This window comes from Ochotona princeps, chromosome 4 (assembly GCF_030435755.1).
Source record: "Ochotona princeps isolate mOchPri1 chromosome 4, mOchPri1.hap1, whole genome shotgun sequence".
Classification (NCBI taxonomy): Eukaryota; Metazoa; Chordata; class Mammalia; order Lagomorpha; family Ochotonidae; genus Ochotona; species Ochotona princeps.
In genome coordinates, this window is record NC_080835.1 from 45,700,205 (window position 1) to 45,722,876 (window position 22,672).

At 43.1% G+C, this 22,672-nt stretch overlaps 1 long non-coding RNA gene across 2 annotated transcripts in view; it reads right to left on the minus strand.

Annotated features, from left to right (window-relative positions):
* Positions 1-18,155: 18,155 nt before the first annotated feature.
* The window catches only part of LOC131480193 (uncharacterized), a 96,892-nt gene continuing 92,375 nt past the window's right edge, over positions 18,156-22,672 (minus strand). The window contains exon 3 of one of the 2 annotated variants that reach the window (XR_009245319.1): positions 18,156-18,192. This is a non-coding gene — a long non-coding RNA (uncharacterized LOC131480193). Of the gene's footprint in view, positions 18,193-18,998; positions 19,035-22,672 lie in introns of those variants that run through there. The other variant, XR_009245318.1, reaches the window with a different exon arrangement.

Sequence of the window (22,672 nt, forward strand, 5' to 3'; positions counted from 1 at the left end):
ATCTCCAAATATGTGAGGAATGCCTGTGGTCTGGAGACAGATAGGGAAAGAGGAACTTAGAAGAGACTATACAGGACAAGGAAAACATTCAAATATCTATTGATAATCACCCTACCATGGCATCTGAAGATTTTGGATTCACTGGATTAGAATAGACTGCTACTAAAAAAAAAAAAAAAAAAAAGACAGGCCAAGTATTTAGTACAGTAGTTAAATCACCACTTCTGGTGTCCATACCCCATACTGCAGGGTCTGGTGTGAATCCCAGCAACTCTGCTTCTGATCCTTCCTCCCAGGAAGCAGTAAACCATGGCTCAAGTGTCTGTGCCTGCCACCCACCCATCAGGCAGATCCTCGCTTTGGTCTAGCCCAAAACTGGCTGATAAGGACATTTGGGTGAAGAATCAGAGGATGGAAGATCTCTGTCTCTCAGTATCTCAAATACAATTAAAATAAATATTTTTTTAAAAGAAGTAAATGGTAACAAAAAAGAACTTTTGGAAAATGGCAAACAATAAATGAGTGTGTGGTGTCAGAGTTCTCGCCTTGGTCTCATGACAATAATCCTTCTTCCCCACACGCCCACTCAACGCAGCAACCTGATATGGGCCATGCTGGGAACTCCCGCACGTCCACATCGGCTGTCTTTGTTGTGAAATCTTTACAACAATGACATATGGTAGATGTCATCATCCTCATTTTATAGATGTGGAAACCAAGGATCAGAGAGATAAACTGCTTTGCCCAAGGACATATTGCCAATAAATGATGGAGTTAGGATTCAAGCCCAGACTCTGTATGGTATAGAACTTTTTTTACCATAATATTTCGCATTTTCTCCCTCGGAAATGCAGACTTGCTGTTGGGAGATGGGATGGAGGTAAGAGGCGGGTGGTAGTCGTTTTTTTCAGCTGGTTCCAGGCAGAAGGAACTCCTCCTAATGGCATTTCCATAATTAGAAAGCATTTTTTTCTGATTGTTATAATTTAGGCAATTGCAGTGACATTCAGCTGAAACCTGGCATGCAAGATGTTCGTTTCTCTCAAAAGTTCACTTCTAATTGGCCTCAGTTCTTTCCAAGTCAGGAAGAAGTACGGAATGTGTGCTGCTGACATGCCTAACGTTGAAGTCTCCATGACACACGGACTCAGTCCCTGGAGTTCATTCTGGACTCTCAGAGGAGGGACAGGGGATAAAGTAGAAAAGGAAGAGAACCAGAGAGGGGGCAAATAAAGGGGGGAGGGGAGACACTTGACAGGCAAAGGAACAACTCCTACAGAAAACACTAGACTTCTGACTACATTCCTTAAGCCACATGAAGTGGGAAAACATCAAAAATTGTTCATTTCCTCCTCCACCACAGGCCTTCAAGGACACCTGGGCTATAACTGTGAAATCCACTTTATCCATTTGGATGGTCCTATTGGGTAATCCACCTTAACAGACATGGGCACTCCTAGCAAAATCTCAACACTTCTGACAAGTGAGGGCAGAATTAAAGCCAGACTCATCTGGAAATTTCAAAACACTTCAAGGCTTCGGGAATAGCCCAAAGAGTCCTAGAAATAACTGGAAGAGAGAAAATCCAGAGAACCAGAGTAGCAGTGGTGAGACCACAAAGCATGAGAAGGGATTCAAAAGGTGGAGACTTAGTCCCATCTCTGCTCCATCAGTTGCTGTTTAGGTACCTTCTTATTTAAAATATATATATATATATATATATATATATATATATATATATATATATATATTTTATGGAAAGGCAGATATACAAAGAGGAGAAGAGACAAAGAGGAAGATCTTCAGTTCAATGGTTCACTCCCCAAGCAACTGCAATGGCTGGAGCTGAGCCAATCCAAAGCCAGGAACCAGGAGACTCTTCCGGGTCGCCAATGCGGATGCAGGGTCCCAAGGCTTTGGGCAGTCCTCGACTGCTTTCCCAGGCCACTAGCAGGGAGCAGGGCTGGAACAGGGACCGCTGGGATTAGAACCAGTGCCTATATGGAATCCAGGCAAGCGCAGGATGAAGACTTTAGCCACTAGGCTATAACACCAGGTCCACAAATGCCATTTTACTATTATTGTTAGCCAGTATGAAGCAGAGAGGGCACACTCCAAAAAATAGGAGAAGACAAAATGACAGCAGAGGGACACTTGGAGACTGACAGACACAGGAGAGCAGCAAAAACAACGATGTGGTGTTGCAGTGACTGCTACCCCAGCACCATTCAGCAAACGGCAATCTGAACTCCACCAGCAACAGATGGGAAGGGAAGTTTACTGGGAGCTCCGGAGGTAAACTCAGACAAATAACTGCCCATCCTGCTCATCTGTTTGATTGGACCAGGAGCAAAGAAAGAAAGAGCAGCAAGTCCCAGACGGGCAGTGTGGGAACAGGGTGGATTTCACAGCCCAGTCCACACCCTAGAGAGGAATTAGGTGCCATTTTGTTTAAAGAGTCAAGGGCTATGGGACAGGACTGAGCATGCATGGAGCTGGCAGTGAACTCACTTCTGGCTCAGTGAACTGCAACAATGTGAAATCCTACAGGTTCCACCCAAGACAGGTCCAAACAACCCTCAGACCTGACAGCCAAAAGATCAAGAATGCTAGTAGTGGCACATCTGGTGCCATTTTGTACAGTGTGACAAAGAATTTAAGACTGCAGAGACAACAGTGAGCTGCGCATGTGCTGAGCCAGCAAGAACTCACTGAACTCAGTGCATTACACTGGTCCCACAAGAAAATAATACTGACTTTGGCATTGTACAGGTCAAAGTAGGTCTGTGTGGCCCTCAAAACGAATGGCCAATGGGTTCCTGCAAGATTACCATCAACAACAACCTAACTATATGGGACACCTGGTGTCTTCCTAATCCTGGGAACTGTTCCAAACAGAAGTGGGAGAAAGGTTGTACAGACAATGGTGCAGCCTCAGCAGTGTGTCACAGGAGGTAAAGAGTGGTGAGCCAGGAGCTGGGGCTACCGAGACCATGGTGAAAATCTAACATAAGAACCTAGACCTGGAACTCGCTGGAGGGGGTGGCACCACTGACTGCAGACAAAGAGCTGTGTACCAACTGCATTAACTAAAATCAAACTGTAGACCTGTGGGTGACACAGCTTAGAACCTGACCCAAGGAGAAGATTCTGATAACCAGAAGTACAATGACCAAGAGTAAAAGCAGAGACAAAGGCACAATGAATATTACTGAAGACTTGCCTGCAAAGGAGCAAAAACCCGTTAACAAACTCAGAGGAAGACATCGAGAAAATGGGAGACACAGAATTCAAAACTCTTGTTACAAAACTTCTTCTCAACAACGAGAAGCACGTAAAGCAGGCATTCAAGGAATTTAAAGAATATGTCACACTGGAAACGCATCAAATGAAAGCTGATATATCAGAAATGAAGAGTACAGTGGAGCAAATTAAAAGTACATTGGAGACTATCCAAAATAAAATGAAGGAAACAGAAGAAAGAAAGAATCTCAGAATTAGAAGATATTTCCTGTCAAAATGGGAAAACAAACAAAAAGCTGGAAGCAGAGCTGGATCAAGCTAAAAAATGTATTCAAGAATTGAAAGACACTATTAAGAGGCCAAATATAAGAGTTATGAAAGTCCCAGAAGGTGCAGAAAGAGAAATTGGGATTAAAGGTGTGTTTTATGAAATAATAAGGGGAAATTTCCCTAATCTAGAGAAAGAATTGGGAAACAACATCCAGCAGGGGCACAGAACTCCCAACAGGCTTGACCAACATGGTTGCGATCTTCACCAAGAAACATGATCATCAAGCTCTCTTCATTCGAACATAAGGAAAAGAGCCTTAAATGTGCACGTGAAAATAGTCAATTGACATATAAAGGAATGCCAATCCAACTCACAGGAGACCTTTCACTGGAAACTCTACAGGCAAAAAGGGAATGGAATGACATATTCCAGATTCTAGAAGAAAAAAAATTCAGCCCAGGATAACATATCCAGCAAAGCTTGCTTTGTCTTTGAAAATGAAATAAAATTTTTCCACATTCAAGAAAAGTTAAAAGAATATGTCTCTTCCAAATCTGCCCTACAAAGGATACTTAAAGATGTTCTTTTGACAGAAGAGAATTAGCACCCACCAAAACCAAAGGCAAATGTGAAGAACATCCCAGTAAAATGACAGCAGAAGACCAAATCAATGAACAACCAATTGCTAAAATGACAGGGCCAAATTACTACCCGTTCGTTTAACCCTGAATGTACATGGCTTAAGCTCAATCAAACATCATGGATAGGCAGACTGGATTAAAAGGCAAAACACATCTCTTTGTTGCCTACAGGAGACATAGCTCACCAACAAAGACCTGTGGGAAGTATATTTCATGGATTTTGATAGTTTTTTTTTTTTTAGTTTCATCTCTTCAAACATTTTTCTCATTAAATTCTTCATTGACTCATAGATCATAGAGTAGCATCATGTTCTTCAAGAAGATTCTTGATTTTCTTTTTCACTTCTTCAGCGACACATTAGTCACTCAGTAGCATGTTATTTAACTTCATGATGTTATAAGTCTCTGTTTTTCCTCTTGTTCTTGATTTTGTATTGTGGCTTTTCATTTAAGGGGATCTATAGTAAGTGTGTAATGGAGACTGTCATATCCAGATGTCAGGATACAATGCAGTATGCATCTGTACTTCCAGATGAAAGATGGACTCCCAATGAAATTGTTTACTATATCTTGACAATAAGATGCTGGAGTCTCTGTCATATGACTGTTCATGAAGAACTATACTATAGTAATAATACACGGGAATTCAGTGACGGAGCGAGGGGACTTGGGGAGGGGGAAGGAAATCCCAGGGCATATGGAACTGTGTCATAAAATGATAATAATAATTTTCAAAAGAAGCAAGAAAAAGAAATCAAATGTCTTAAGAAACATGTGGAAGGCATAAAGGAGAACCCAAAGAAATTATCTACAACCAAAAATTTAAATGAGAAAATACAAACCCCAATGAATGGGCTCAACAGCAGAATTGAATGGACAGATGGGAGGAATCAGTGAGATGGAGGACAGAAAAATACAAATTATCCAATCTTCTAATAGACAGAAAATTGACTGAAAAACAGAAGACAACAGAGGAGGAAGACAATAAGGACAATGTTGAAGAAGATTAGAAAATAGGAAAGGGAGAATGACGAGCAGAGGGAGGAAAAGCAGGAGACAGAAAAGAAGGTGGACGGAAAGAATTGGAAGTGAGAGTAGATGGAAGAGGAGAAACAACTCAGGAACCTCGTATCACTGGAGTCTCAGAAAGAGATGAAAACAGGGAGAGAGATCTAAGACACGCTTACTTCAGTAATGGCTGAAAATTTCCCGAATTTGACATAAGACATAAATCTGCAGATTGAAGAAACTAAATACAGCTCAAACTGGAAAAAAATAAGTAAAAATAATAAATAATTTTAAAAAATATTTTAATGTTGGTTAAAAATTCATTGTAGACAGTATAATAAAATATTTAACCATTCTAAAAAAAAAAAATTACATAAACTCTGATATTAGATCTCTCCTCCAAAACCATGTAGGCCAAATGGAAGTGGGACAACGTTTCTAAAAGGTTGCTTTTAAAAAAACACTTACATCCAGGATCCTTCACACTGTGAAAATATCCTTCAAGAATAAAGAGGAAATTGGGCTTGGCGGCGTGGCCTAGTGGCTAAGGTCCTCACCTTGATCCCATATGGCCGCTGGTTCTAATCCCAGCAGCTCCACTTCCTCTCTATCTCTCCTCCTCTCAGTATATCTGACTTTGTAATGAAAATAAAAAATAAATCTTAAAAAAAAAAAAAAGAATAAAGAGGAAACCAATACATCCTTAGATTAAATAAGGTTAAGAGCATTTGTCACCAGCTTATCTATCCTTTAAAAATAATGAAAATATATTTTAAACTAGCAGGAATTCATAAAAGCATAAATTCTGGACTTAAAGGATAAAAAAAGGAACATCAAATATAAAAATATAGATTAGTACACTTGAGTTTCTTTCTCCTCGAGTGTTCTAGATTATATCTGAGTTCTGAATACACATGGAAATAATATCTATAGACAATCATATTGTAAATAAGAGAAGGAAAAGGGACATAAAGACCAGTAAGCTTTCTATACTTCTTTCAAAGTAGTAAAACAGGGATACCAGTAGACCATGGTAGTTACATAGATATAGTACGGTTTATAATAAATCATTTAAAATAGCCACCACATGGAAATACACTAAAAACAATGTAAATAAATAAAGCACAGGGCCCGGCACGATAGCTCAGTGGCTAAATCATCCCCTTGCACACTGGGATCCCATGGGGAGCTGGTTTATGTCCTGGCTGCTCCACTTCCCTTCCAGCTTATTGCTTGTGACCTGGGAAAGTAGTATAGAATGGCCCAAAGCCTTGGAACCCTACCTCTGAGTCTCCCAAAAAAGCACTGGGAGACCCAGAGGAGGCCCCTGGTTCCTGTCTTCAGAGCAGCTCAGTTCTGGTTGTTGCAGATACTTGGGGAGTGAACCAGCAGGTGCAAGATCTTTTTCCGGGCCCGGCAGCATGGCCTAGTGGCTAAAGTCCTCGCCTTGAACGCCCCGGGATCCCATATGGGCACTGGTTCTAATCCCAGCAGCTCCACTTCCCATCCAGCTCCCTGCTTGTGGCCTGGGAAAGCAGTCGAGGACAGCCCAATGCTTTGGGACCCTGCACCCACGTGGGAGACCTGGAAGAGGTTCCTGGTTCCCGGCTTCGAATTGGCGCGCACTGGCCGTTGCGGCTCATTTGGGGAGTGAATCATCGGACGGAAGATCTTCCTCTCTGTCTCTCCTCCTCTCTGTATATCTGACTGTAATAAAAAATAAAATAAATCTTCAAAAAAAAATAAAAGAGCTTTTTCCATGTCTCTCCTTCTCTCTGTAAATCTGCCTTTCCCATAAAAATAAAAAAAAATCTCTTTTGTAAAAGTATAATTTTAAATATTCAAGAAACCATGAGGAAGGGAAAAAAGATGAAAAATGGGTAAAAATAAGTAAAGCAAAGTAACAATAGACTTAAATTTTAACATAACAGTAATTACAGTGTAAATGGTTGAGATGCATAAATTAACAGACACAGATTATCAGAATGGATTAAAATGGCTCCTATGCTATCTGTGAGAGATTACTTCATGCAAAGGTGTTTGGCAAGGCCAGTAAGAGACCACTGCGAATGTCAACATCCCACATAGCAGAGTCAAGTCCCTGCTGCTTTACTGCAGATCCAACTTCCTTTCGGTGCACACCATAGAAGGCTGCAGGTGATGGTTCCAGTACTAGCTTGAGTTCACACCACCCACAAGGGAGACTGAATTCCAAGCTCCTAGATTCAGCCTAGCCCAGCCTAGATTTTGCAGACATTTGGGGAGTGAACCAGCAAATAGAAGATCTCTCCATAGTTGTGTGTGTGTGTGTGTGTGTGTGTGTGTGTGTGAGCCTTTCAAATAAAGGAAAAATAAATAAATATTTTAGTGAAGAAAACCACTTCTAGTATAATGATATAAATGGGGGTAGAGAAAAATAAAATAACCAGAAAAGATATGTGGCAGTATATTTTTAAAGTTCATGGGAAATGAAATTAAAAGATAATTTTCAAAAACGTCTCGAATTCTATGCATAGTTTTCTATAATGCATATTTTCCCATTTAATTTTTTAATATATTTGTATTATACAAATATAAAGTAAAGGAAAGCAAATATTGATTTTACATAGAGTAGCTATGTAATATGATAAAAATGAATTATTAGAGATATTTAATGATAAAAGGATTGATCTATTAGGAAGATAGAATCATTATAAATGTGTGCACAGCAGAATAGAGCTACAAAATATGTAAAGCAAATGATAAAACAATTGAAAGTAGAAAAAGACAAATCCATTATTACAGTTGTACATTTCAATACTTTCTTTTCAACCATAAACAGAAGTAGACAAAAAAGTCATGAAAAACAAATAAAAACTCAAGAATATCAGCAGCCAAAGGGATCCAATCAAAAATCACTTATCATGACTCCATGAAATGTATACTAAAAGTGACCCTACACTGGACCACATAACAAGCATAACAAAATTTTTTTTGAATTTTTAAATGATACAAAGAATCTTCTCTGACCACATTTGAATAAAATTTGAAATCAATAACAGGAAGGTAACAGGAAAATCTCAACACTTGGGAAACAACACTTTTCTAAATACTTCTTTGCCAAAGAGGAACTCTCAAAGAAAAGTTTTAAAGGAAACTGAATCAAATGAAAACAAAATTCATGGATCACAAATAAAATAGTGCTCAGTTAAAAATGCAGAGCACAAAGTATTACATCAGAGCAAAATTCTCCCATGAATCCTTTAAACTTTGATATTAAAAACCTAGAAAAATAAGGCAAAACAAACCCAAACTAAGCCTAGGAAGGAAATCATAACAGTAATACTTAAAATCATTAAAAACAAAAATACAATAAGAGTAAAATTAATGAAACAAAGAGATGATATTTTGAAAAGATTAATATCACTGGCAAATTTTGAGCAAGAATAACTAAGGAAAAAAGAGAAAGAGGACACAAATTATCAGTACTGGAAATTAAACAAAAGACATTACTACAGATCCTGTGTACATCCAGGAATAACGCGAGGACACCAAGAACAACACTAACAGACTGATTTGATAAATTAGGCAAACATAATCAATTCTCTGAAAAACATTCGTTTCTACACCTGACTCAATAAAAATTAAAATAGACAAATGAAATAAAATTATGATCATCAAGAAAACATCCAGACCAGTGAAAGACAGTACAAAAAGAAAATTAAAGAACCAGTATCCTTTAGTCAAGGGATACATAAAAGATTCATACATCATGACCAACCATAATTTATTCCAGGGATGTCAGCTTCAATATTGAAAATTAACCAACATAATCTACAATATTAAAGGGCAAAAATAAAAAAAAATGCATGATCATATCAATCAGTACAGAAAAAAATATTGAACAAAGAAAATTCAACATCCATTCATGAATATAAAGAAAAAACAATGGAGGCTGGGATTGTGGTATAGTAAGTTAAGCTGTCACCTTTAATACTAGCATCTCATGTGGGCACAGGTTCAAGTCCCGGCTGCTCCACTTTTGATCCAACTCCCTGTTAATGGCCTAGGAAACGAGCAGAAAACGGCAGACATGTCTGGGCCCCTGCACCTATGTGGGAGACTGGGGAGCAGCTCTTGGTTCTTGGCTTCAGCCTGACCTAGCACCCACCACTGCAGCCATTTAGGGAGTGAACCAGCAGATGGAAGATCACTCTGGAAGACCTCTCTTCCTCTGCCTCTGTAATGCTGCCTTCCGAATGAATAAAATAAATTTATTTTTAAAAAGACTCTCAGGAAAATAATAAAAGCAGAAATTTCTCAACTTGATACAGTACAACGACCAAAAACCTATAGCTAGCATAGTATTTAGTGCTTAAAAGTAATAATAATAATAACCTAATACTTTCTTCCTAAATTGGGAACATGGCAAGAATATCTACTGTTAGCCTGGTTATTTAACATAAGGGCATTAAAAAAAATCGGTCCTGACAGTTCTTGTAGTTCAACAAGGCAAGCACAGGGAAAGAAAAAGCAGAGGGAGGAGCAAGAGGGGCGGGATAAAGAAGGCTTCTGGCGTGAGGATAGCATAATTGCCTAGACATAAGAAATCTGTAAATAACCCCTAAACTGACAAGTGAGTTCAGCAAGAACTCAAGGTGAACATAAAAATCACTGTATTTCTATAGAAATAATGAACCCATGGATATAGAAATTTAAGGCATAACATTCAGTCATTCAAAACTGAAATATTTAGGCAAAAATCCAATAGAACATGTGCAGGAGGTACATACTAAAAACTACTGATGAAAAAAACCAAAGATGAAGTAAATAAATGGAGAGCTCTTTCATATTCATAGATTGGAAAACTAGCAAAGATGTCAATTCTTCCCCAGCTGGTATACAGGTATAATGAGATTCTTACCAAAATTCCAACAAGGTTTGTAAAAGATACATGTATAAAAGATAAAAGGATTGTCAGAGGGATGAGAAAATGGAAGGAATCAGTGTTATTTAATTTTAAAACTTATTCTCTCACAGCAAAGAATGGTCCAAAGCCTCAGGACCCTACACCCGTGTGGGAGACCCAGAGGAAGCTCCTGGCTCCTGGCTTTGGATTGACCCAGCAGCAGTCACTGGAGCCGTTTGGGGAGTAAAAACGTGAATGGAAGATCTTTCTGTCTCTCCTATTCTCTATAAACCCACATTTCAAACAAAAATAAATCTTTTTTTGAAAAGATTTATTTATTTTTTTTATTACAAAGTCAGATATACAGAGAGGAAGATCTTCCATCCGATGGTTCACTCCCCAAGTTAGCACAACGGCCAGTGCTGCACCAATCTGAAGCCAGGAGCCAGGAGCTTTTCCAGGTCTCCCATCCGGGTGCAGGGTCCCAAGGCTTTGAGCCATCCTCGACTGCTTTCCCAGGCCACAAGCTGGATGGGAAGCAGGGCTGCCAGGATTAGAACCAGCGACCATATGGGATCCTGGCACGGGCAAGGCAAGGACTTTAACCACTACGCTATTGCACCGGTCCCAAAAATAAATCTTTAAAGGACAAAAAAACTATGGTATGGCATGGCAGAGGGTTAGACACAGAGATCAATGAAACACAATAGGAACCCAATACAAGACCCACACAAAATGCCCCATTGATTTTTTCTTACAAAAGAAACAAAACAATGAAATGACAGCAAGATTATCTTTTCAAAAATGGAGCTGATGTAATAACATACCTACAGACCAAGAAAAAGAAACTGTTGATTGACATCTTACAGGTCACACAAAAACTATCTCAAAATGAATCATGGATGTGACTTTAAATCAAAAAACCACAAAACTTATTTTAAGAGAAAGAAACACCCTTGAAGGTTTGGGAGATCAAGGGCAGACAACAGGTCAAACCATAAAAGGAAGCCTGTCGCAAGTGTTTGGCCTAAAGACCGACACAGTCCACTTAACTACTGGATCAGTCTCCAGATTCTAGCTCCCTGCTAGCGCAGACCCTTTCCAGGCAGCAATGATTTCTCAAAATTATTGAGGTCCTGTCATCCACAGGGAGACCTGAATTGAATTCCCATTTCCCATCTTCAACCCCATGGACATTTGGGGAGTGAACCACAAATGGAAAACTTCTCTCTGTTTCTCTCTCTATGCTTCTCAAATACACACATTAATTTTTAATAAATTAGTCTTCATCCACATTAAAAATGTCTGTTCTGTGAAACTTCTATTAAGAAGGTTAGGGGAGAAAAACTATGAACTAGGAGACCAGGAGAAAATATTTGCCAGTCTTTGCCAGTCATCGCCAGTCTTTTGTTTAACAGATTGTATGTGGAAAAATTAAATAAAGAAAGAACTCTCAAACTCAGCAGTATTCAAACAACCCAATTGGAAAATGGGTAAAAGACATTGAAGAGTTATGACACCAAAGAGAATATAGTAAATACGTTTTATTAACATCATTACCCATTAGAGAAAAGCAAATCAAAACCACAATAAGCTATCACTACACACCCATCAGAGTATCTTAGAACAATTAGGAGTGACCACACCAAATGTTAGTGATAAACCACATCACTCAAACATTGTTGGTGGGGATGCACAATGGCTCACATATGATGGGCAAGTCTGGCAGCACCTTTCAAAAGCCAATGCATAGGGCCCGGCAGCGTGGCCTAGCGGCTAAAGTCCTCACCTTGAAAGCCCCGGGATCCCATATGGGCGCCGGTTCTAATCCTGGCAGCTCCACTTCCCATCCAGCTCCCCACTTGTGGCCTGGGAAAGCAGTCGAGGACGGCCCAATGCATTGGGACCCTGCACCCGCGTGGGAGACCCGGAAGAGGTTCCAGGTTCCCGGCATCGGATCGGCGCGCACCGGCCCGTTGCAGCTCACTTGGGGAGTGAATCATCGGATGGAAAATCTTCCTCTCTGTCTCTCTTGCTCTCTGTATATCCGGCTTTCCAATAACAATAAAATCTTTAAAAAAAAAAAAGCCAATGCATAATCATCATGCGTTTGTTACTGCACTGCTGTACATTTATCCCAGAGAAAAGGAGACTTACACTCACACAAAAACCTGGATGCGAATGTTTATATAGTAGCTTTATCCAGGACAGCCCCAACTGGCAACGGCTCGAATGTCCTGCAATGAGTGAATAATTACATCATTTATGGTACATCTGTGCATGGAACCCTGTTCAACAATAGTAAGAGATAAACTATTGATACACACAACAGCCTGGATGATTCTCCATAGAATTATGCTGAACGGGGGAAAAATCAATTCCCACAAGTTACAGACTGTGTGATTCCATTTATACAGCATTCTTAAAGTGAAAAAATTACAGGAGAGCAAAGGAGTGGTTGCCGTGAGTATAGCAGTGTGATAGAAAGAGGGCAGCTAGAGTGACTGTAAAATGAAAACTCAAGGGACCCTCGTGGACAGGAAGCTGGCTGTTACCTTGACAGCAACATCCATGTCCTAGCCTTGACACCACCCTGTAGTTTTGAGAGCTGTTACCATTGATCACAGTAAAGAAGACATGAGAATTCTGTGTATTATTTCTTTGCACGGGAATCTACAGATATGCCACCACAGAAATTCAAACTAAAAGATAAAAACAACCATCCCCATTTCTAGTACCGCCTACATGTGGTCATTGCCCAGCCTTTCCTGCTAAGCTCAAGCTAGACAGCTGGAAGGCAGCCCTAAATTCGTCCTCTTGGCACATTTTTCATCAATGAGGCCAAGGGCAGCCAGCTGACAACAGGTCTGTCACAAAAGACTGACTTCAACAAGGCAGAGTGCAGGGGAGGAAGTCAGCAAGCCTAGCAGGGCATCTTGGAGCAGTAGATTCTCCATCCCTGGCATTTTCTAGTGCTTACCAGAAAGGCAGCAGGTCCTTGGTGGCATGAAACAGGGCACTGCCTGATCTTCCAGCTTTGTCCCAACAGCCAAATGCAAAATGAGGCCTTGACACCTTGGGCCTGTATTTTATGGATGTCTAGAATAGTGGAGTGTCTTGGCATTGTCTGTTTCTTTGCCATCCAGCTGGGGACAGATGCATAGCAAAGTCCCTCCTCAAAGGGTTAAAAGTTGGAGAGGTAACTGAGTGATAGTTAGATGTGGTCTAAGTTTTTTTAATCCCCTGAAGCTCATTAACACTGTCAGCACCGGATTCTCTGGGGGCACCTAGCACTTCCCTTTGCCACGTGTTCTTATGGTATGTTTCATCTAAGTGAGCCTAGTGTGGCTGCAGACCCTGGAGTCCAGGGAGTCTTTCTCTGTCGGTGGTTGGGGTTGGAGTTGCTCCCCAGACAATATCTGCTGGCCGTTCATGGTGTCTGGACCCAAGTCCTAGCACTCCTAAGGCATCATGGGGAGTCTTCTACCCTGAGTAGAAGGCTGACAGGCAGCTGTACATCCAGAAATACCTGCAGATCAGAGAGAGGTGACGTAACTGTGGCTATCTAACCTGGGTGGATGCCTTGGGGCCACGCTTAATCTACCTTCAGAAATCTGAGGGTGACTTTGGAGAAAGGGCCTTGTTTTCTGATGTGTTCCCTAATGGACAGCTGGCACAGCTTGAAAGAGACTGCATTTTGTTTTTTTTAATAGCTGAGTAGTATTCCATGGAGTAGATGAACCATAGCTTTCTTATCCAATCTTTGTGGCCAAATGGGCCAAACTGGAAACCATAATGCTAAGGGAAATGAGCCAATCACAAAAGGTTAAATACCACATGTTTGCCTTAATTTAAGATGATATGATGTTATGTATAACATGTTATGTTTTGAATGTTATATGTTGTGTATAAACTAAAATTGAAGTATAGGTGAGGTGGTCACAGAAGGTGGCTGGGAACTCGCATTTACTTTTAACATATTAGTTACTCATTACTATGTCAATTAATTCCATAATGATGTAAATTTTTGCTGATGGTATGTTGGAGCTTTCAATTGACTGGGATGATACTCTGCTGGCTCTGTCATCAGACCAGAGAGGGTATACCTAAGAAGCCGTTGAACTTGACGGGACAATAAGATGCTGGACTCTATGTTTGGTATACGCTTGCAATGGGGGAATCTCAGCTGAACTTGAGCTGTGGTTGTGCAACAAGGTGGAGGAGTCCACCATGGTGGGAGGGTTTGGGGAGGGGTGGGGAGAACCCAAGTATCTATGTAACTGTGTCACATAATACAATGTAATTACTGAAGTTAAATAATAAATAATTAAAAAAAAAAAAAAAGAAAGAGACTGAAAACCTTTCCGTGGATCCTCAAAGTGGTGGAATGAGCAATAGCAAGATCTCACAGTTAAGGGAGGGAGGTTTAAGATTTCAGATGATGTAAAGATTTTCAGAGGAAGAGTCAAGCTAGAATAGTTCATTCTTGGATCCTTCCAGCACTAATTCTATGACGCCAAGAACCTAGACCAGGGATCAGGCTGTTGGGAAGTCGGGATTCACGCAGCAGGGAGGAGGGGTATACCTTTAGCCATGCGTCTTGACAACTCTCAGGATCCACCACAGAGAACGCCTAGGGTCAGATCTTTGCTTTCTCCAGACCCAGGTACTGTGCTGACAACCCCTGGGGTCATGCTTGGCACAGCACGCTAAACTTCAATCTGCAGTGCTGGCATCCCATATCGATGTTGGTTCGTGTCCCAGCTGCTCCACTTCCCATCCAGCTCCCTGTTGATGGCCTGGGAAGGCAGCAGAGGATGGCCCAAGTGTTTCAGCTACTGTCCCCACATGTAAGACCCAGAAAAAAAATCCAGGATCCCGGTTCCAGACCAACCCAGTTCTAGCTGTTGCAGCCATTTGGGGAGTGAAACAGTGGATGGAAGATCTCTTTCTTTCTCTCTCTCTCTCTCTCTCTCTCTCTCTCTCTCTCTATGGACTTAAAAAAAAAAATTTTTTTTAATTTTTTTTTTAGAAGGAGAAAACTTCACTTGAGGAAAGTCCTTGTTGCTCTCCCACAACAGAGGACCCAGGTGCCTGGGGATTTAAAGATATCCAAAATAAGGGCCTCTGTCATCACGCTATAAGGGCAAGCTCTCTGGAGCTCCATTCAGTATTTCAACAGGCAGGCTAAGGCCAGGGACCAATAAAGTCTGCTCAGCTGACTCCAAATCCAGCTTGACCCACACTAACCTGGGCAAAGACTGCCCTGTAAGTTCCCCTACAGAACATACATGCTAGCCAGCCTGGCCACCTGACCTCCTAACCCTGACATCCGCTGGGCAATATGTGTGCCTAGTACCCAGTCCTGGGCTGGGTGGGTGCCAGCAATGACAAAGAGGACAGTTTGATAATGAGTCGATCAATGGCTGGACCACAACTCCTGGCCTCCTGCAGGGAGGGGCTGTGCTCGGCATGTGTCTCTCCTGCACATGACCCTGGAGCATTGAATAATCATCCCCCCCACAGCCTCTCTGCAAGTCTCTCTTCACATGTGGCTCTCTCTTGGTAAGAGTGGGAAAATCACTTGGCTTGGCCCTGTCAAAGCAGGACTTGAGAGTCAATAAATCCATAGCAGACTTCCCGTACCGCCTGTAACTGATGTATAAATACCCAGATAGCCCTTAGCAGGAAAAAAAAAAGGAGGGCAGGGGGATTCTTCACCCCTGCTACATCATGGAAGCTATGTGCATCTCCTTCCTCTCTGGGCTTCAGGAAATCCCTATCCCTCTGCCACCTCAGCCCCTCCTCAGAGGCGAGCCTTTCTCTTTGCAGAGATGATCAGAGCTCAAACATTGCTTCTCTGAGAATAAATAAGAACTTGCCACATCTGGGAGCACCATCACCATGAAGAAGATGCTCTGTTGAGTCCAATCAGGAGAGCCTGTGGGTGCCAAGAGGCTGGCAGAGAAAGAAGGAAAATTTGAGTCAAGATTCCTACCACACAGCACAGTGCTTAAGAGGCAGACAGAAATAGCAGAGCCAGTTAGAGAGTTGACCGGCCTGGGCCAGCCCCTCCCAGCTGTAGGCACACGAGCAAGACAGATGCACATCAAGCCCAGGACAGTCCTTGAGCTTTCCCAAATCAGGATGCGAAGGGCAGAAGGCTCAGCCTCAAAATCAACTGGGCCTAGATCTCTCTAGAACCCAGCCTCCCCCAAAACTTGTGAACTACCCCCCGAACTCCTATCACGTTAACACAAGCCATATGACTGTACTTCTGCCTCTGTCTCTTTCCCAACGTGTCAAGTCTCAGGCTGTGTCCTGAGCCCTGGTCTCTTAGGTTACAGTAAAGCTTCTGGCCTGTCTCCTGCCAATACTTTCATGGGGTCCAGGCTCGTCCTCCTGCACTCTTTGCTGTTGTCATTCATCTGACATAGACAGCAATGCCAGCACATACAAAGGACTCTTTGCAGGGCCATTTTGATCCTCTCAAGCTTACCGCTTCCACAAGATGCCTGCTGACTTTTTCACTCAGCCCTGAAGAGTTCACTTCATACAGATCTCTGGCAGCCACCACAGACGGCAGTTCCACACCCATGCCATGTCAGTCCTGAGCTGTCCTGGCACCTGTTCTGCTCACAGGCCAGTCGTCCTATGCATCCAGGGTCCTCCTGCCAAGCTATCAGTTATACTAGCCAGGTGCTCTGCTGAAGAAGGACGAGCAAGTAGGTAGTATCCCTCTTAAAGTTTTTTTAAGGGTGGAAAGTGGCTCTTTCGGGAGAAGATATAACTCTTTGAGCCCTGAAACTGTACCCTGCAGCCCATTCCACTTGCTCCCAGGGCCTGTAGCTCCTCTGGATTTGACCACGCCCTACCCCACCAAGGGCAGAGGGAGGTAACTGTCAGGTCTTTAGGGAACAACCCCCTGACAGAAACCCCAACAGTACCAACCTAATGGTCTGAGACATCAATGGAACAGCATTGATCCCACCATGCACCATGTACCAACTACACACTGAGCTACATCCATTGCCCTCAGACTGGAAGCAGGGTGAGAAGATGTTGAAGATTATGGAGTGGATTGGAAGCTATCAAGATCCAGGCAGGGTTTGTGTAGGAGGCTGCCCTTCCAGCCATCCCCTAACCCCATGCCTCTTCTCAGCCCAGAGCAGTTAGCTGAGATGTAAGGATGAGAAAGGATGGGACACCCAAGCCTGTAATCAGAGCAAATGTGATCTGTAGGCCAGGTTGCAGAGGAACACAAGACAGAAACAGCCTGGCCGCGAAGAGCCAAGGCATCTTCCAACCCAGACCAAGCTGCTTCTTTGGGCCTGCCACTGTACTAGGAGATCTCTGGCCTTCCTGTCGTCCACAACAAATTGAATTTCTTTTTTTATTATTATTTATTTTTAAAATAAGATTTATTTATTTGAAGGGCAGAGCCAGGGTGAGTAATAGAGAGATCTCCATTCTCTGTCGATGCCCCAAATGGCCACAATGGCCACTGCTGGACCCATTCAAAGCCAGAAGCCAGGAGCTTCTTCCAGGTTTTCCACATGGGTGCAAGGACCCAAACACTTGGGGCATCCCCCATTACTTTCCCAGGTCATTAGCAGGGAGCTGGATCAGATGTGGAGCAATTAAGACTCAAACCAGCACGCAAATGGGATGCCACCATTGCAGACAGAGGTTTAACCTGTTACAGCATGGTACTAGCTCCCTCACCTCCCACCACTTCCCAATTTAATTTCTGACTCCTGACTTCAGTTTGACCCAACCTGGCTGTTGTGGGAATTTAGAAAGTGAACTAAGAGATAAATGACCTCCCCACCTCTTGGGCAAAAATTCAAGATTGACAGCAAATTTTAGTGGTGAAACTAAGGAGGAACAGGCCTCCTTATACATTCCTGATGAGAATATAAAAGGTTATGCATAGCTCCCATGGAGGGGGATTAGGGAATGTTCAGAAAAATTATATATTCAATTATAAGCCAGAATCTATTCTAGAGGAACACTGGAAAATATAAAGGGTAAAATGATTGAATGGGTTTATCCCAACAGCTTTTATAAAGGCAAAAGATTAAACCCCTTCTTACCTCCTGGAGGGACTGGCCCCATATTGTGGGGAGGAATGTCAGCACCTGCGAAAAGAAAGGAAAAACATCACTAGCTGCTAATACGGAATGGAGTTCTCGCTAAGACAACAGGTTAAGTCAAGAAAGCAAACTTGAGGGAGTTGGCATTATGGTACAGGTGAGTACAGGTTTGATTCTTGTCTGCTCCACTTCTGATCCAGCTCCCTAATGCATTTAGGAAAGCAGTGGGATGAGGCCCACGTACTTGGCCCCTGCCTCTCACATGGGAAGCACAGATGGAGTTCCTGGCTCCTGAACCTGCAGCTGGTACCTGCTTTGGCTCAGAAGCAGACAACAGGTTACCTGCCCTCCCCTGCCCCTGGGATGGGGCAATCCTTAGCCAATGACAAGAGCACAGGGGTCAAAGATAATACTGTCATGAGCAGACAGCTCTGAACACATCACTCACTGTCCCCTAGAGGTCCCGTGGGTCTGAACCCACGGCCCTAATAGGCACCAGCTCAGTAACTCACACTGGCTCTCCTCCCTCTGTTCTCTCTTCCTTCATCTCTCATCACTGCCCCCCTGGAGTCATGTCCTAGAATGAATTATCGATGCAAAGCCATTACCTCAGACTCTATAAAAACCCAAACTAGAGCAAAAGGTAAATCATCAGAAAGGAATATAGAAAGAAGGCAGAAGAAATACAAATAGAAACTTAGCCTAGTGGTTAAGACACCCACATCCAAATTTGCTTGCTGGGGCTCAACACCCAGTTCCTGACTCCAGCTTCCTGCCAATGAAGTCCCTGAGAGGAGCAGTGATGGGTCAAGGACATGGGCCCCTGCACCCAAGGGGGAGAGCAGACTCAGCTCCCAGTCCCTGACTTCTGCCTCGCTCAGCCCTTGCTGTGGTGGAGCATTTGGGGACTGAACCAGAGGAAAGGAGGTATTTCATGCATTTAAATATTTTATCTAACTATAAAATAAAGTTCAGAAGGTAACCCTTTAAACAAAGTAAAATTAAACAAATTTAAATGTATATCACCTTGGGCATAATCACTATTCCAAATGTCTTCAAAATATATTATTTAAATTAAAACTTTATTTCAGTACTTTTTGCATTAGTGTTGAGATTTCAACCAGCATTCTGAAATTGTTTCATGCAAATGCTATAGGACAAAACTATAGGCATTTATACTGAGATGTCACTAAGGGCCTATATTTTTATACATGTGGGAGGAGATATAGATGTGAGATTAATAATACTTTTAAAAATTGAGCACACTTGTAATTATTTATTTTTAAATATTTATTTATTTTTATTTAAAAGGCAGAGTTACAGAGAGAGTAGGAGACAGAGAGGTTGCCAGTCCCGCCTGGATAGACAGCTGGACAGAATTCAGACAACCCCCTGTGCTTTCTGTGTGGGCTAGCTGGCCTGTAGGAACTGGGACTCACACTGGCCTCTAAGCCTTGGCGGAACTCAGGACCTAGATCTGAAGGCACAGGCAGACAACTGCTACAGGCATTGAGCTCAGGCAAGTCCACCCCAGAATAGGGCACAGAGACCTTTGGAAAGACAACCAGCCCCTGGATGGAAACAGCCAACTGTCTGGACTAGACGTCTTGCACTTAAGTGTTCTGTTTCCCTTTCTTAGCAAATGGTGAAATGCAGCTGAAAAGATGTCTACACAGATTCGGGGAAAACAGAGGCAGACACCAACAGGCACAAAGCAGCACCAAATGCCAGCTGGCTGCACCTGCCCCACCCACACTCTTCCTCCTGCAATGACAGGAAAGTCGAAAGACAGAAGTTAATCCTTGGGTAGCTGCATGAGCTGGAGATGTTGTGTGCTGGGTAGCAAGTGTGTCTGTCTCCATTTTACCATCCAGGAGCTGCAGCTGGCCTGGCTCAGTACTGCTTGGTGAAATGGGAGGAGCCCGCCTGTGAACCCAGGACCTATCTGGCTCCCATGCCCAGGCGGGGTATTCAGGTCTCCACTGCTGATTCTCTTCCACCCCCAGCGACCCATTCCCAGTTCCCACAAGAGCCCTCACATCTTGAAAAGCCACCACAGTTGCCCAGGGAACTTTTGCTCCCAAGTACAACGCAGCCACACATCTTCGCAACTTTCTTTTTTTTTTTTTTTTTACTTTTTTTTTATTAATTATTATGCATTATGTGACAGTTTCATAGGCTCTGGGAATCCCCCCACCCCTCGCACGCCCCTTCCCCCCGGTGGATTCCTCCACCTTGGTGCAGTATTACAGTTCAAATTCAATCAAGATTCTTTCCTTGCAAACATATACCAAACATAGAGTCCAGCTACTTATTGTCCAGATGGGTTGAACAGTTTCTTGGGGAGACCATTTCTGGTCCAAAGTTAGAGCTGGTAGAATATCATCCCAGTCAATTAAGAGTCCCAATATAACATTAACAGCAATTTGTAACATTATGGAATTGACATGGTTTTGCGTAACCAGTATGTTAAAAAAAAAAAAAAAGCAAGTTATTAACCACAACCTATGATTTGCTCATTGACATTTCAATTTTAGTTTGTATACAGGACCGGCTGCTATATACCTTAAAATGGCTATAAGGTACCATTCAGCTGTCTCGTGTCTATTTCATTTTAGTATTTAGCCATTTGTTGTGTTGAAGTATAATTTTACTGATCTTGGCAGATTTTAGGATAATCTAGACTGGCTTGTAACTCTAACAAGACATTTGTCAACAATTAAGGTGCAGAACATTTTTTGGGGGGGGTGCAGGAAAGTCCCCAACACCACGGTGAAGAGTGACTAATCTTCGTGTCCCACCCAGCGAGGCATGAGCAAATCCATGCCAGCTCTTTCCTGTCAGATTCCAAGCTCTACTTTTTGTTGTTTGTCTATTTATTTGGACCCCCACCCTCCCTTGCAATGACCATCAGGATCGCTCCGAAAACCCCTCATAGCAAACAAACAATCATACAAACTAAAAAAACCTAAAATAAATAGACAAACAACAAAAAGTAGAGCTTCGCAATTTTCTTGCCTATGTTCCAATTTGCCCAAATCTGCGTAAACAACACGTCAGACCTCGCAGTGGACAGAGATTTCTCAGATCGGAGCTGATGGGCTGACCAAAGCGCAGCCCGCGGGGGATTATCTCCGGCTTTGATCTGGAACGGAACTGCCAGCACACTGCTCAGGAGGGGTTCATTAGCTCTGTTGCCAGCCTGGTGCAGAGCTGGCCGGTAATGAGCGTCCCCTCCGCTCGCACTCCCCGGAGTTGCGCCCTGGCCTCCGCTAAACCAGTCTTCCTCTTCCTACACTGCAGCAACGTGCTGTTTTGAATCTCGATTCCGGATTTTTCCATCACTGCTTTCAGTTCCTTTGAACCAACAGCCACTGAGCCAGGCACAAGTGCTGGTTGCTAGGGGAGCTAGGCGGTCCAGGAATGCCGGGGAGTTCTCTGCAACCCATTTTCCAGAGGAGTCTCTGCTCAGACCATCCCCATCTCCCTTGCCTCCTCTGGAGACCTGGTTCCCACCGTGCCTTTCTGCTGCACTTTCCTCAAGTGCAAAGCCATGCCATGGCCATCGCCAGGGCTAGGCAAGGGCTTTGGGGTGGCTAGGGCTGTGCCAAGCAGGGCGCTGTGTGAATGAGTGAGCCAGCGAGCAGCTGCTCAGAACATTCCAAGGAGGATTTTTCTCCTTCTCCAGGGGATGTTTACATAGGCCTGTCTGTTCCCTCTCCGAAAAACCTGTCACTGTGATCAGAGAAGCCTGTTTGTCTGAAGGAAGAAACTTGCATCTTATTTTGCCACACGGGAAATGTTTTCCCACTTGCCCAGGGGACATGTTCCAAGGACTGGAACTGGAGATGGAGGTGGAGGCACAGGGGGTCTTGCAATGACCCAGACCTAGACCCTATGCAGAGGTCACATATAACCTGAGGTGCCATTTGTTACCCGTGAATCCCACCAAGTTGGTGGGCCTGGGCCTGAAATGTTTACCCGCCCCCCCTTTCAAATTAGCCAGCTTGCAGTTTGAGTTGGAGCAAAAACATCTTAAGACTTATTTTGATGTACATGGTGCCACATGGGATTGTGACAAGAGCTCTGAGCTGGGAGGCAGAAAACCTGGATCTGGGTTTAAACTCTACCTCCATCCAGCCACATGGCCTTGTCCAAGTCATTAACACCACTGGGGCTTCAGTCTTTACCTGCCACACCCAGAGGGAGGGCTCATAGCCAGGATTCCCAAGGGTCCTCAAATGATGATACCCTAGAGCACCATGGGTTATGTGCCTGAGCACCTGGGTTTACACCAAGCAAGTCTCTCGGGCTCTTTAAATCTTAGTTTCCTCTTCTGGGGATCATCCTAGCACTTGAGTCACAGGATTGAACAGGCACCATGGTGCTAAGAATGGGGCCTGACATGCACATAGATGTTCCATAGCTGGGGGTGATGCCTTGGTTCTTGCTCTTACTGTGAATTCCCACTCTGATCCCAGCCTCACATGTGTAGACCTTGACAGGCAACAGCAGAGGCTTTATG